The 14,525-nt window shown below is 41.7% G+C and overlaps 1 protein-coding gene across 5 annotated transcripts in view; it reads right to left on the bottom strand.

The window, feature by feature from the left end:
• The window catches only part of zfhx4 (zinc finger homeobox 4), a 288,103-nt gene that overhangs the window by 60,196 nt on the left and 213,382 nt on the right, over positions 1–14,525 (bottom strand). The window contains exon 2 of one of the 5 annotated variants that reach the window (XM_044175584.1): positions 13,872–13,989. The exons of the other annotated variants lie outside the window; for them this stretch is intronic. The gene's annotated coding sequence lies outside the window, so the exon portion shown is untranslated. The remainder of the gene's footprint in view (positions 1–13,871; positions 13,990–14,525) is intronic. 5 annotated transcript variants of the gene reach the window in all.

Raw genomic sequence — 14,525 nt, 5'->3', positions numbered from 1 at the left:
AATTGGGGTTAGAGGAGTCTTCAATCATTGGCTAAATCAGTCTTGGCATGTTCTTACCAGTCAGGAGTTGCTAATTAGGCAGCACCTATTAACCTATTAATGCCCTGAAGATATGACTTAGACTCTGTGTGAACAAGGAAAGTAAGAAACTGTATATTGTCATGCAACTAAGTGTGTGACTGTACTTGAGCATTTGAAAAGGTAGAATACCACCTGTTGGCAAATTTTCTACATGAGGGTGCAGATGCAGGAACAAATCAGGTTATTAAAGAATATTTACAATCAAAATATTTCAAATGTATTTTCATACAGGAGCAATAAAGGAAAGAAAGAGAGAAAGAGAGAGAGAAAAAGAGCTTCCATGAGGAATGATGTTTGGAATACCAGTGAGATGTTATCAATCCTGGGCGGCTGCCCATCTCTCAACCCCTCACTACTTCAATCTCTTGGCTTTTCACAACAAGGCACACACAACCGCACGCACACAATGTAGGAAAAAAAGCCTCCTAAGCCCACAAACACACAGCTCCCCAGTTATTTCATTTTGTAATCATAGGCATAATTTCTCATCACCTAAAGAGAACAAGAAGAAACAACTGAGACAAAGCCATAAGTTGAAAAAAAGAAAAAACAGACTAAAAGCTTGAGAACTGAAGCTTCATTGCTACTTAGAAGAAACTGCTTTCTTTCTCAGCTAAATGCAACAAATGAAAACTAGTTGTGCATGCCAGTGTTTTTTCATTTGATACAGTACCAGCGCCTTTCGGATGCTTGCGTGTAAATGAGCTGGCATTAAAAGAAAGCTTTAAAGAGCCATGTTAACCTTTAACCCAATCCACCTGCTGCTTAATTCTCCCTCTCTTTTTCTACACTCCCTCTCTCTCACAACAAAGCTACAAAGCAATTAGAGGATTAATCCGCAACAATCCAGGGCTAAACAAAGCCAGTGGGAGGGACAGTAAAAGCGTGAGGAATGAAATCAAACATGTGTGTGAGTATGTTTGTGGGTGCATGTGTGTGCACGCGCTATAATCAGGTCTAATCTGACATATCCCAAAGATGATTCCATGGGGACTAGTGATAGATGAAAAGAGAGAAATTGTGTTTTCTCTCTGTGTGTCTCATTCAGTTTCTGTCTCTCTATTCGTGAGATTAAAGAAAATTTCACAAGGAGCAGAAAATGAATTTTAGTGCTTATCTGTTCACCACGGATGTGGCAAAAGGTGGGAGCATAGTTCTAGAGCAAACATTGTTAATTTTTCACATTTCTACAGTATCTTAATGGAGTGCAAAAATGTTCCAAAAGTGCCTAAAGTTCCTTTCATATGAAAATGTGTAGTATACACTGTACATTTTTGTGACCAATACCTATCTTTACTCTCCTGATGCAGTAAACTCCACCCAACTGTTACATCGAGAAGATTCAAAACAAACATCATACTTTATCTGATTTTTTTTTAACCCAAGTGACTTTTAGCCCAAGACAGAGATCCTAAAGATAACAAATATGATTTTCTACACACAAACACCCCTATACACAAACAACACAAACACACCTGTCTACATGTTAACTCACACTTGTAATTGCAAAGAAATTTGCAGCTATTAGCTCTGCATTCTAAACAAGCAAGGAGTTGAAGCAGGCCAAATATGTGTCATGCCACAAGAATGCATGGTATTAACACACACGCTGAGCCTGTTTCACCACAAATATATGTCTTGATTTTAGATATAGCTGAACTGTCTGTATGAAAGAAGAAGAAAACAAAATTAATTTGGCAGTAGGGAAAAGATTATATAAAATAAAAGCTTTTCCCACATCCACTTAAATTACAGCTCATTCAGCTTTTTACCATAAATCATCCATTACACTCACCTAGCGCCAAAACAACATACTGGGCTTGTTACATATACATATTTCATTTTTCCACCAGTGTCCCTCTTACCAAGGCTTGTGTTAAATGTGATTGAGGGTAAAGCTGTTCAGAAGCAGTGGGTTTGAGAGCTAATGCGACACATACGACAGGATTTACTACTTGTCAGTGGTGTCATTTCACTGCTTATTTCATTGGGGAGCAACCCCTTTGAATTGTAGCTCGGACATAAAACACTGTGGTGTATGAATTATGCATCTCCTAACACTTTAAGTATGGAATTATGTCTTATGGATAAGCCAATGTGTTAAGCACTTGGCACTGACATATCACCCCTAATGCTAACAGGTTAGCAGCTGTTTACATACGTGCTGTCTGCCAACAATAACGTAACTGTCCATTATTTTGTTATCTCTGGTTCAAATTGAACCCAAGAATTGTGCCACCAACAGAGCACTAACAAACAAAGTAACACTATGTGACTAATGCTTAGTGTTAGATTTTTTGCGCTTCTTTTCCTAACTATTTGTGGAAAATATGCACATCACAGTGGAAAAGGGCTTGGAAAGCTACATAAACACAAAATATAAGAACAGTTACCATAAGCACAAATTGCATGTTTAATACTAGCATGGAGGGGAAAAATACAGCATACAATGTATATGAACAGAGTTTCTGTGAGTGAACTGAATATAAGTGTATAAGTTGACCCTTATGTGGGGATTCAAAAGTAGAGCTGTCTTCTGCTTTCAAAAGACCGGATGCCAGAAGTAAAATGCATAAGTCTTAGCTCTTAACTTAGTCCATCCTCTCCATGAAGAGCAATGTGGTGCAATGCGGCCTGGCTTTTGAAGTCATCCTGATCCATTCAGCATGTGTTAATTTAGCATAGTTAGGACAGAGAAGTAATGAGATGTAACATTTTGGGCACCAAAATCTTTAGACTTCTGCAGATCAATATAATAACTTGTAATCAGCTCTATAAAAGCTGACACATTTTGTCTCAAGAATAAATAGATGGAAAAGTTATCTGCCTTGCTTCTTTTAATTTTGCTCCATTCCCAATGCTTCACACCTTTCACAGCAGTACTGCTTCTTTTAAGGCAGATCATGTTACTGCTAGCTAAGAACCCCCCCACTGGCTTCCTTCGCTCTGCTAACCAACCAGTCTGCTTTCATTTGAGAGAGCGATAGATAGACAGATACATAGAGAGAGAGAGAGAGAGAGAGAGAGAGAGAGAGAGAGAGAGAGAGAGAGAGAGAGAGAGAGAAACTAACAATGAAGCCCAGGTTTTTCCACACTGCAGAAACAGTTCCCTTCTTTTAACAGAAGAACAAAAGAGATGGCCTGAGCTGCTCCTGCCTCTGTTTTTTAATTAAGCATGTCCCCTTGCTTTCACACGCATGCACGTGGACACAGGCTCACACCCACCCATACACAAACACATACACTAAGGTAATTAAAGTGGCAGATCAGATCCAGTGAGAGGCAAATAATAGCCCAGGAATGCCTGGTTTGGACACTGCTAGTGCTGATGGGAGAAAGGGGCTAAGAGACTCCTTGGCCTATTGTTTTTCTCCCCCCCTCCCCTCCTCTCTCTCTCCTCTATCCCTCCATCTGCTTTTCAGTAGCTCCCTGAGAGACAGAGAGGCAGTCTAAAGCAGGGGATTTCTCCACTTTTTTTTTTTTTTCCAACTTTTCTCCTCTCTCTGTGACTCCGGTTATTCTTAAAGCACCTCCGGTTTAGATAGAAGTTGGATCCTGTATCTAACAGAAGTCAGAGAGTGGACATGATCATCATCACAGACTATTCTTCAAATACAAATGTGCTGCATGAAAGCTACCACATAGGCCAAAACTGCATTTGTTAGGGCCCGTGTCAATTATAAGCTTGTTTAGTTGTAATAGTGTTTAGTTGTAATAAATGTACTGATAATACATGAAGTGTTAAAACAACATGTCCACAGAGGAACTGAGGAACTGAGCTCCTAGTGATATCAGAGTCTCCTCCTGCTTTTGTCCTCCTGTCAGACTATCATGCATTAGCCAGCGGTGCAGTCTGTAAAACGCCAAACCTGTAATTGCAGTGTCGCCACACTGCCGTCTTTGTTTACATGGGGATCTGTTAGGTTCAAATTCTTCATCACTAACTGTCCGATATTTTAATGCAAGGGCAGACAGTGCTGTTAATACTGCTGTGAATATTTATAAGATCTGTAAACACTGGAATTAGGCAGATCTGTGCTTTGGGATGTGGTCATCTGAGGTCTAAAATGGTTATTTTCCCTCTACTTGTCAAACTGTTTGGGTACATATGTGAGCACAGCTAATAACTGGTGAAATTAAATCCAGACTGAATCTTTAAGGTGACCCATGAAAGCTAGCAAAGTCAAACAACAAAGTCAGAAGACAGCGTGAGACTATGGCTATGTGTCCATTTCTTGAGGTCTCTTAGAAGGTCATCCCTCTCTCGGCATGTGGCCCCTCAGTCTAACACCAAATCTTCAATCAAAATGTCACCAAGTGTTAGCCAAAGACAAAGGCGAAGAGCGCTGTGAAAGCCCCTGCATCCATCTCCCACTGTCAGTGCCATGAATAGGCCTACTCTGGTCTAATTAGACCTGTTTATTTGTTGCCATGCAGAAACGGAGGGATGAAAAACGAAGTGGATGAAGGAGGATGGGAATTATCTCCTCCCTCACAATGCCAGAGGAGCTTCGGCTGCCATCAAAGAGCACTGATGCGTGACACAACACATATGCACACATTCACAGAAGAGGGCCTAATGCTCTCTGTTTAAAGTCTTAAAAGAAAGGACAGAGGGGGAAAATTGCAAAGGGGGGTATTTTGCGTGACCAAGTGTTTTTTGTCTTCTTTACTTCTTAACCTCACAAAGGGTTTTCATGCAGGCCTTGTTTGTTGCCTGGAGGTGTAATATTAGACGCTAGATGCAGTTGATCTCCCCAATGCCCCCACACCCTTTTGTGTCCGCCTGTCCTCTTCCCCGTGTCTCTCTTGTGAGCAAAGGCCTTCATTACCAAAAGACACCTTATCATCATTGCAAGGCGCGGCCCAGACACCTAAAGCAAGCGCCACTCCATTTAGCACAGGAATTCTGTTCAACAAATTACCTACTCCGCAAAAAATGCTTTTTAGCAAATCAAAATCAAAATTACGCCTACATGAGCAATGATCTCGGATTGTAGAAGGAGCCAAAAGAATGAAGAGAAAGGTTTAGAGAAGGAAGGGGAACCAGGATAATGAGGAGAAATGTAGAGGACGGAAGTGGCCTTTTTTCTTTTCCTAGAGTAGGTATGCAGGTTCTATCCCTCAGGTTGATGACAAGTAAATTGGTCTCATTGGTTGCTCAAGTAACATACACCCTACTGCCCTCAGGACCTTACCTGATATTTCATTGTTAGAGAAAAAAAAATCTTGGTAACATTGGAAATAATCAGCAACATGTGAGGAAACAAAAATACTGGTGGTCAAGTATGCAAAAACAAACTTGTTGATCAGGTGAGAACAAATAGTGAACCCAGGGGCAATGTTTGTCTTTTTTTTCTCTCTCAGAGGAACAAGAGAATCTTATCACTCAAGCCACGGATGGGTCCTAAAATCTGATTTAGGATCAGATTACACCAGCCCGTATCCTAACTTCAACCAGGATGAGGTGAAAACATCTATTACATCTTCCAGTCACTGCTTAGAGGCAACCACCTCAAAGACTCTAGGATATCCTATTGAGTTTAGAGCCCAGTTAAATTTATTTCTTCTAAGTAGTTTTTCATTATGATGCTTTGGATGTGTATCCTAGGTCACTGTCAGTGTTTATCTGCTGCTTGTACAGTTTCATAGTGCCTAAGTTTAATGGATTACAGACAACTTTGACTGGATTTAACATTTTTACAAATGGACTTTGGGCTTACACAGTCCAGTCTAAATATATGCACAAGTCTCACGCCTTTGAAAAGGCAATATTTCAAACTAAACTCAAACTGAAACATGAAAATAAACAGTCAGACACTGCTGGGTCGCAGTCACCACTTACTGCCCTTGCTAAAGATTTTTCCAGCATCAAAGGCAAAGCCAATCTACATAGCTAATGCCTCCATTTTTTTTATACTCCCCTTCCTCGAACTCAAAACAGCAAAGACTGAGGGGAGTGAAAAAAAGTGGGGATTTTTCTTTTGCCGGCAATCTGGAAACACTCTCTAGTTAATTAGGGTTGATTGGAAATGAACCGCACAAACAAAGGGCAGCCTATGCCCCGACTATTATGACCGTGCACGCTTGCATACACGTGCACGGGGGGTACTATAACCACCTTAGAAGTGCATGCTGGTAGAAGCTCCACTCTCTAGACTCTTCCCCTCGCTCTCTTTACCCCCTCCACCTCCACCCTCCAGATTAAGGGAATGCACCGCCAAAGAATGTGTGACGACCTCCACTGCCACAGAGCAAAACTTCCAGCCCCCATCGCCACAAAAGGCAAGAAGGTAATTAAGTCTGAAAGAATAGAAGCACTGCCACAAACAATGCACCAGTGTCCATAGGGAGGGATTGGAGGGGGTGTGTGTGTATATGTGAGTGTGTGTGGGGGGGTGAGGCAGAAAAGCCATTAACATTCAGTGGCCGGGTGAGAGAGAGGAAGGAGGGCAAAGGGGAACTGAGGATGGCATTCTCTCTCCCTGTCTTTCTCTATCGCAGCACGACTTGTCTGTTCATTCTTTTTATTTATCTCTCTTCTTTTTATTTTCTCTCAATCGCCCTCACATCTGGTTTGGACACCCCCCCCCCCGAAATCACCCCTCACTACACTGCAACAGCTCTCCGATACTCTTTTTGGCCCCTTTGCTGTTGTTGCTCTCTATGTGACGGGTGCCACCCTACAGACAACAACACACACAGTACTTTTTTATTCCGACTCCAGCTCTTGATTATCTGTTTTGCAGAGCTAAGTTTGACACTTTACATACCCTGAAGCTTGAGGACAGAACTAGTAAACAGTGATACACACACAATATTTCTGTTGGTTACCACCTGAGAGTGCTAAGAGCTAACTAGATTACCACCCTACACACTCAAATTCACACACACACACACAAACACACAACATACAAACAAAACATACACAGGGAGCTTTCATCTTTTTTGCCACATCTCCAGCAAAGCAGTTTAACTCAATTAGTAAAGAATGTAATTTTATTTACAGACTCCCCAGTAACTCGTAACACACACATACACACACACACACACACCCAAAGACTCACACAGTATAAGCACACTGTCCCTCTCCCACGTGGTTGGAGCTAAGAAAGAAGTATTCATTGCTCTTGCATGTGTGTGTGTGTGTGTGTGTGTGTGTGTTTGTGTGTGCGTGTGTGTGCGCGCGCATGTGTGTTCAGACAGTGGAAAGATCATGAGACACATTTACGTCAGATGAGTGAATCAGACAAACCACCGCTAATTTCAATGAGGGGTTCTTTTGAAGGGAGAAGGAGGGTGAGAATGAGAAGTTAAAAGTCAGGGAGAGGCAGACAAACAGTGACAACAACAGGTAAGTAAGCAAGAGATGGTTAAGAAAAAGCAAAACTTTGTGTGTGTATGTGTGTGTGTGTGTGTGTGCACATGTTGGCATATTTACTGTCCATCTCTTTTTCTACACAGTTGAGGAAAGCAATTCACCAACTAATTGTGGTTCTGCGGCGTTATGTGTTTAGTAATCTGCCTCTCTTTGTCTCTGCATCTCACCAGAGACATGGATTAGTGCTAAAATGATGACTGCTTAATCCTTGATTTGCCTGTACTAAATAAATATTAATCTAGCCTGCTCATCATGCTCTTGTAAGGTACAACATACACAATATGAAAGGGCTTAGATGTTACATAAATCACAGCCTTATCCTTTGGATGAGGCAAAAGCAATGGACCATACACACACACACACCCCTCCTCTTTGCAATAACATAGCAAATTGAAGGGGGTGGCAGGGTGGGATTATTTGCCAAGTGAAATTAATAATCCTGCTAAATACAAAGCCTGAAAAAAAATCTGGAAATGCATCCAAAATGCATGTTTTCTATTGGGGTGTGTAGATGCACACAATTATATACCACCCCAGGAAAAAAAAAAAACAAATATCACTCATTTGTGTTGATTCAGACCCCCTCTAACTCTGCCTCTCAGCAGGTTTGTTTCGAAAAAATACTGCTGGGAACATGAAAAATGAAAGCTACCATTGCTGGACTCTCTCACTCTCACACATACACACACACACACACACTTAAATTGACAAGGCTGTGGTAGTGCAGCGCAGAAGAGGTTAAGCAAACACTGTCCACGTCTGTCAAGGATAGGACACACTCACAGACAGACACAGAGAGCAGTCTCTGACGCAGGCATTTCACATCCACCTGGCAAATATAAATGGCTGGTTATACTGTATCAACTACCATGAGCCTCAGATTCTCCGCTTATTTTAAGCTATGATAACTGCGAAGCTTGTGAAACAACTTGTATGTGTACTTTTTTTTAAAGACTCAAAAATAGCATGATATATTCTTAAAATACTTGCCTCATCACAGGCAGAGCAGTCCAAAATTAAAAACATGAAGTACTTTTCCAGCACTGAAATCAGTTTTGCAAGAGCAGTAAGTCCTGCTGATATTTTGGAACCTATTATTATAAGTATTACAAACTAATGTAGCAACTCTGGCTACTTGTTGCCTAAAGTTCATTCCTTTTTAGGAAAGGAAGAGAAAATGTCACAAATGTTGCCCTATTTGGTGAAAGATGTCTATCAGTGACTGAAAAACATGCCAGCAGTACAGCTAGTGATAGGACAGTAACTATTAGTCAATGCATTGTACCAAAGCAGCGTGGTTGCTGGCTGTCTCAAATGCTAGTTATTAAGCTATAATGGTCTGAACAGGTAGGGACATCTTGTCTCTGCATTGTCAGCTGATCTATGTTTGCTTAACCTGTGCTTATCTGCCCAATTACACTGTCAAATACAAGAGAAGAGGACAGAAGAGAATAGAACATCTGCTTTTACAGTTAGGGATACAGAGACACCTTGCTAATTGTACAGACATTTCTCTGACATGGCGACCAAACCTTCCAGTTCTTTTCCAGGGGTAACAATAAAGTTTAAAGTTCAAACCCCCACTGGTTTCTAAAGACGGTACTCGGCGGGACCCTAGCCCTGTTATTATCTTCATAAACATAATCATAGGGCAGGTATCCTGACTGACGCCACAAGCTATGTGCCCCTCACTTAAACATCTCCCAAGCACTTCTCTGACACGCCACAAAAAGACCATTAATGTCTCGAGCAGTTCAACAGGAAAAATGTGCGGGCCTTGCAGAATAAAAAGCACAGATGAACACACATTTAGGCACACTGGTGTAAAGAGATGGGAGCAGAAATAAGGGATTTGTGGAAAAACACACAAACACAAATGCACACATACCTTTTGGCTTTCCAAGAGCTTGAATACTCGTGACAGGTCTAATTTCTGGACCCAGGGAATTACTAATTAACTTAAGCTTTTGGCTCTCTATTTAATTAGAGAGGTCTCCAAATGAACTTTAGACCAAAGCCATTTGCTTTTTAAACAAACCCCCTTTTTCTGACAGCTGTTGTGAGTTTGCCCTCTTCTCACAAAAACCACAAGGAAAGCACAGTTGTTATTTATGTCATCATAGGCTCTTTTTCTGGTTACCGTGGGAGGGAAGAAAGAGAATGGGGGGATGAGCAATGGAGTTGAAAAGTGTACATTTTAATTGGATTTCACTACAAACAAACAACTGTCAGATGTAATTAGCGTGGTTTTAGATTAGCACCACAATATTCCTTTATCAAATAAACACCATGTCACGCAAATCCAGGGCCAGCCCGCTGAGAGGGAACCAAGATGAAATGGACCCATTACCTTACTGTTCGCTGTAGGAAGTAACTGCTATTAGATATAAAATAATAAAATATAGAAATCTAACATGTAAGATTAAAAAAAAACTTCTCACTGTGTACTTATTGTTAAATTATCAACATGAAATGAAGGTCTCTTTCTTGCTGTCTTTCTCATGTATGTGTTGCATTGCCTTTAATGTGACAACCAGGGGACCGTGGAGGTCAGTGACAAGGCAGCTGAAAACCAGAGTCAGCAATATCTCTCTTTTTATTCTCTCTCTCTCTCTCTCTCTCTCAAACACACACATGCACTCACAGATTATGCTTACAGCAAAAGCAAAGCCACATTCAAACACGTATGTGTCTTATTATTAAAATTATACATAACATACATCCTGAAAAGGGCAGGCAATCACTATGCTCTAGTCTTTTTATAAAATCTCTGCCGTTACTTTTACAATATTACAAAAAGGTGTAAGGATGAGTGTCTCCGACAAGCCAAAAGGAACACCGGACCATCCATCACCACATCTTGACACTTGTTTAGGTATTGTGTTAAGGAAGAGGTCCATTCTTCAGCCATACTTTGCTTTTTTAACAATTCCTCCAAAGCCCTCCTATATCTGCTCATCTAAGCAGGGATGAAACACGGCAAAACTCCCCTCTTTATTTAGTCTAGGGGCAGAGAGCTGATACATCAGTGAAACCGCGGACAAAACCGGCCCTGTTAATACCTACAATTTCATATACAAGAACATTCCTGTGCCTGCTCTGCTCTTCTTCTTTACTGTCACAGAAAAAAAGGAGTCTTATTTTTTTTTCTTTTTAAAAGCAAATAATTAAAGATTATTCCACAGCTGGTGCCAGGCCAGAAAAAAGAGGCAGGGTTTGAGAGGGATAGTGTTGGCTGGAGTCTCCTCGGGGGAGTTGTGGAGACACATGCTTGCTTGCCTGTATTAGATCAGACTGAGACCTACATTGGAAAAGATGTTGTTTTATAATACTGTTCACAATACATATCCCTGTAGTTACAAAATGGTCCAGAGAAATATTCATATTAATTGTGGCCAGGTGGGTGGGCATTTTGGAATTTTTTAAATCTTAAATCTCATAATTGTGAGTTTTAATAATAATAATAGAATAATTGAGAAGGTTTCCATGCAACTAAGGCTAAATTATTTGGTAAATTCATCTCATCTCTCATTACACTGTTTGTTTAAGCCCACAAGTCATGCATAATTAATTAGCCACTTATTCCCTGACAAGCCCTGCCAATGGCCTTGATATCCACATGCGATTGCCTTCAGGAATACCACATGCCAATCATGCCTCATATGAGATATACATGCATACACAGGCACATGCAGATGCTGACACACAGTAGCATACATGAACCGAAGAGAAAGTAAGGGTGACACAGATATCCTGATAAAAATACTATCATTGTTATCTTATCTATAAAGATTTTTTACTTTGTTTTATTTCCACAGATATACTATACTATCACTTTCCCTTCTTTCTCCATTTTTCCTTAAGGTCTATTGATGTGCATTTGTCCTGTGACTGGGCTCTCTGCCTTTTAAATCCCCGCCTTTGTCTTTGGCCAACAAGGAAGAGAATGTATCATTTGTCATGAGACGTCTTGTGCTATTGTGGTGTATTTTTTCTCAAACCTGGAGTAACTTAGTCATTCATCAACTTTTTTCCCCTCTTAACTCAGAGCTTGTCTTTTTAACTTCTCTTTGGATGAGGTAGTTGTGCATATATTTTTTCTGGATTTGATTTTACCTTGCCAGCTTTTACAACTATGAAAGTACTTTGTAGAGCAATCGATAAAATGTGGCATATAACCTTTTGTACTGTGCATTATTTTGTTGGTAAGTACATGAGGGACAAACCTTTCTAAAACAAAAGCCTGCTGAATGCTTTGTTGAATATGTAAGATGAGGACTTTGAGGCACTCACATGGACCTGAAGGGCTGAGCAAGTGTCCTTCATGGTGACTGCATCAAGGAGTATAGAGGACAAGCAATGTCACAGTCTGAAAGGTAAATGCAGCTTCAAGTCTACACCGAATAGATACATATGTACAGCAATAAAGTAAAAGTTTAGAAATATCAGTAAGGAGGCAGTTTCTCTTTGCTTTCGAATTGCCCAATCCCTGTTCTCCCCTCCCTACCTGACTGCCATGCCACAGAAAAGAACATCCAGAGATGCAAATGAAAGACGAGACAGAAAGCAACAGAGAACATGAGACAGAGACTCCAACAGAGATCCAAAGAGAAAGCAAATCAGTGAGACAATATGAGAGAAAGAGAGAGGCCTAATTTTTTCAACAGCCCATTTTATTTCACATAAACCTGAGAATCTTAGCCACCCCCAGGGCCCACAGGACCTCAGATCAAACAGAATGAGTCCTCGAACACACGGCCCCGATTGTTCTTTCCCCACCCTGCGAAATCCCCCCACTTCCACTTTGAAATGAAAAGAATAAACATATTATTCTAAATGAAATACCCAGACCCATGTTTTTCCATGGCTAATATCCTGTACGAGATGGCTGATGCAAAATAGGCAGGAGAGCCTGAGAACGGGATGGAGTACAGAGGGAAGAGAAAAATCCCCCTCTTTCTATTTTCCCTTAAGAGACTGATGAAGGCCTGGCGAGATGAGAGAGAGAGAGAGTGAGAGACAGACAGACATAGACATGAGAGAGTGAGAGAGAGAGAGAGAGAGAGAGAGAGACAGAGGGAGAGAGAGAGAGAGAGAGAGGGTAACGCAATCCTGACTGGCGCAGGACCAACAGCAACAAAAACATTTAGATAACCGCGCTCAATAATGAACGATTTCAATGAGGACAAAAATTACATTTCCTACAGATAACATGCCCCCTTCCCATAACAGAGCCTCGAAACCACGTCATGCTCAACAGTGGTGCACTGGAGTATTATGTTAGGGGAGGGTTGTAGTAACTATATTAGTATCCTTTTACCCCGCCAGAGACAGTACTTTACTGGTTGTAAGATAGAGTTGGCAGAGCTGAGAGAGACAGGGAGAAATATAGACCTTGTATGACAACTCTAGTTTCTAGCCTACACTAGTTTCACTGGAAAAGCAACAAATTACTCCTCAACCGACTCTGCCTGAGCTATACTGCTACCAGTAGCATGGCTCAAACGATTACCGATCTGCAATACACACTACAAGGGCCACTCAAAATAACACTCCACATACACATAACCAAGGATCGCTGCAGCACACTTGATCCTCACAGGTGGTGCAGGTCACAGCGAGAACACCATCCCCACCTTTCCCATCCACTAAGCACTCACTTCCTTTCAGTCTGTCAAGTTGCTGAGAGGGGAAGAGGCAAGAAAAGAGGAGATATAGCGTGGAAAGGAGGCAGAGAAAGAGAGAGGGAGTCTTTGTCCTCCTCCACTCAGCTCCAGCACGTTTCCTCCTCGGATCTGGCCAGCATTAGCATATGAAAGGCGAGGGAAGGCGTGCAAAAGGTCAAAGAAAGAGGATCCTGTCCAATGAGAGACAACAAAAACAGGCCACACCGGCCTTTGTGGCGTTCATGTTCTCCTCTAACCAACCTCGCACCCCTCCTCGACCCTGGATCATTTCCATACGCCAGATGCAATAGCAATGATGACGGTTGATCATAAATTACTCATAAAGTCGAGTCGGGTCATATGGAAGTCACGGTGGCAATTTTAAGCTGCGTCACCACCCTTGTACCCCCTCCTACCACTACCACCAGAGCTCACACACATGCAGGCATTCACATAAAACACACCTGCCTCGCAATTCCACAATTCCCTCTACCCAGACGGTATCCGACCAAATCCTTAGCAAACATCTCAACAAAGGAAAAAGTAAGAACAGTGTAGTTTGATTTGATCCATGAAAGCCGCTCCCTTCCTTCCATGTAAATGCTACCTGAGCCACATCCATCCACTACATAATTGCACACTTCAGTGCTTTAGGGATGCAGTTTAGTATATACATGGAGGCTTAGGGAGCCCAGAGTTTCCCAGTATCCACAGTTACTCTATTATCATACATATTGCCTCACATGACAGGTTCCATCTGCTGGCATCCGAACAAACAGCCAAAAACACCAGCCTGGTGTTTCCGGGTCCTCTCCAGCAAACACAGTCCTCTACCGGCAACAGTGGTCAGAGACAGAGGGCCTGTTGGGGAGAAACGGAAGAGAGGGAGGGAGAGAGAGAAGAGGGGTAGAGCATTTCATCTCTCTTTCATCTCTGTCACCCAGTCAAGCGTTCAATGCCCCATTCAGCGCCTGCCCAGCATTATGCAAAATAATGCTAATCCCCTTTCCCGTGCTTTCACACTTGTATAAACCGCCGTTCCTGCCTCTGAAAAGCAATTATATCAGTTTACGTTCCTGTCAAAAAACAGGATTAGCATGCAAGTACTAGTAGCACCAACTAGGCCCAATCTCTATCCACCTTTGGCTAGTGGGAAGCACAGAAAATTAAATGTTTGTCCACCCTCCCCCTTAAAAAAGAAAGTCCTGCTGCTTGGTTGGGGGCAGCTATAAAGATGTGTTGTAATTAGATATTTGGGTGGAATGAAAAGAAGGGCTGAACGTTTCAAAGGCAGAACTCCTTGTCCCTGTTATTTAGGCCCAAGCTTTTCTTTGCCAGAATCTCAGTCTTGTACAATAATCAAAAACAAATTCAGCTATGTCGCTACACAGAGCCAT

This window comes from Siniperca chuatsi, linkage group LG19 (genome assembly GCF_020085105.1).
Source record: "Siniperca chuatsi isolate FFG_IHB_CAS linkage group LG19, ASM2008510v1, whole genome shotgun sequence".
NCBI classification, from domain to species: Eukaryota; Metazoa; Chordata; class Actinopteri; order Centrarchiformes; family Sinipercidae; genus Siniperca; species Siniperca chuatsi.
This window is presented reverse-complemented; position numbering and strand designations above follow the sequence as displayed.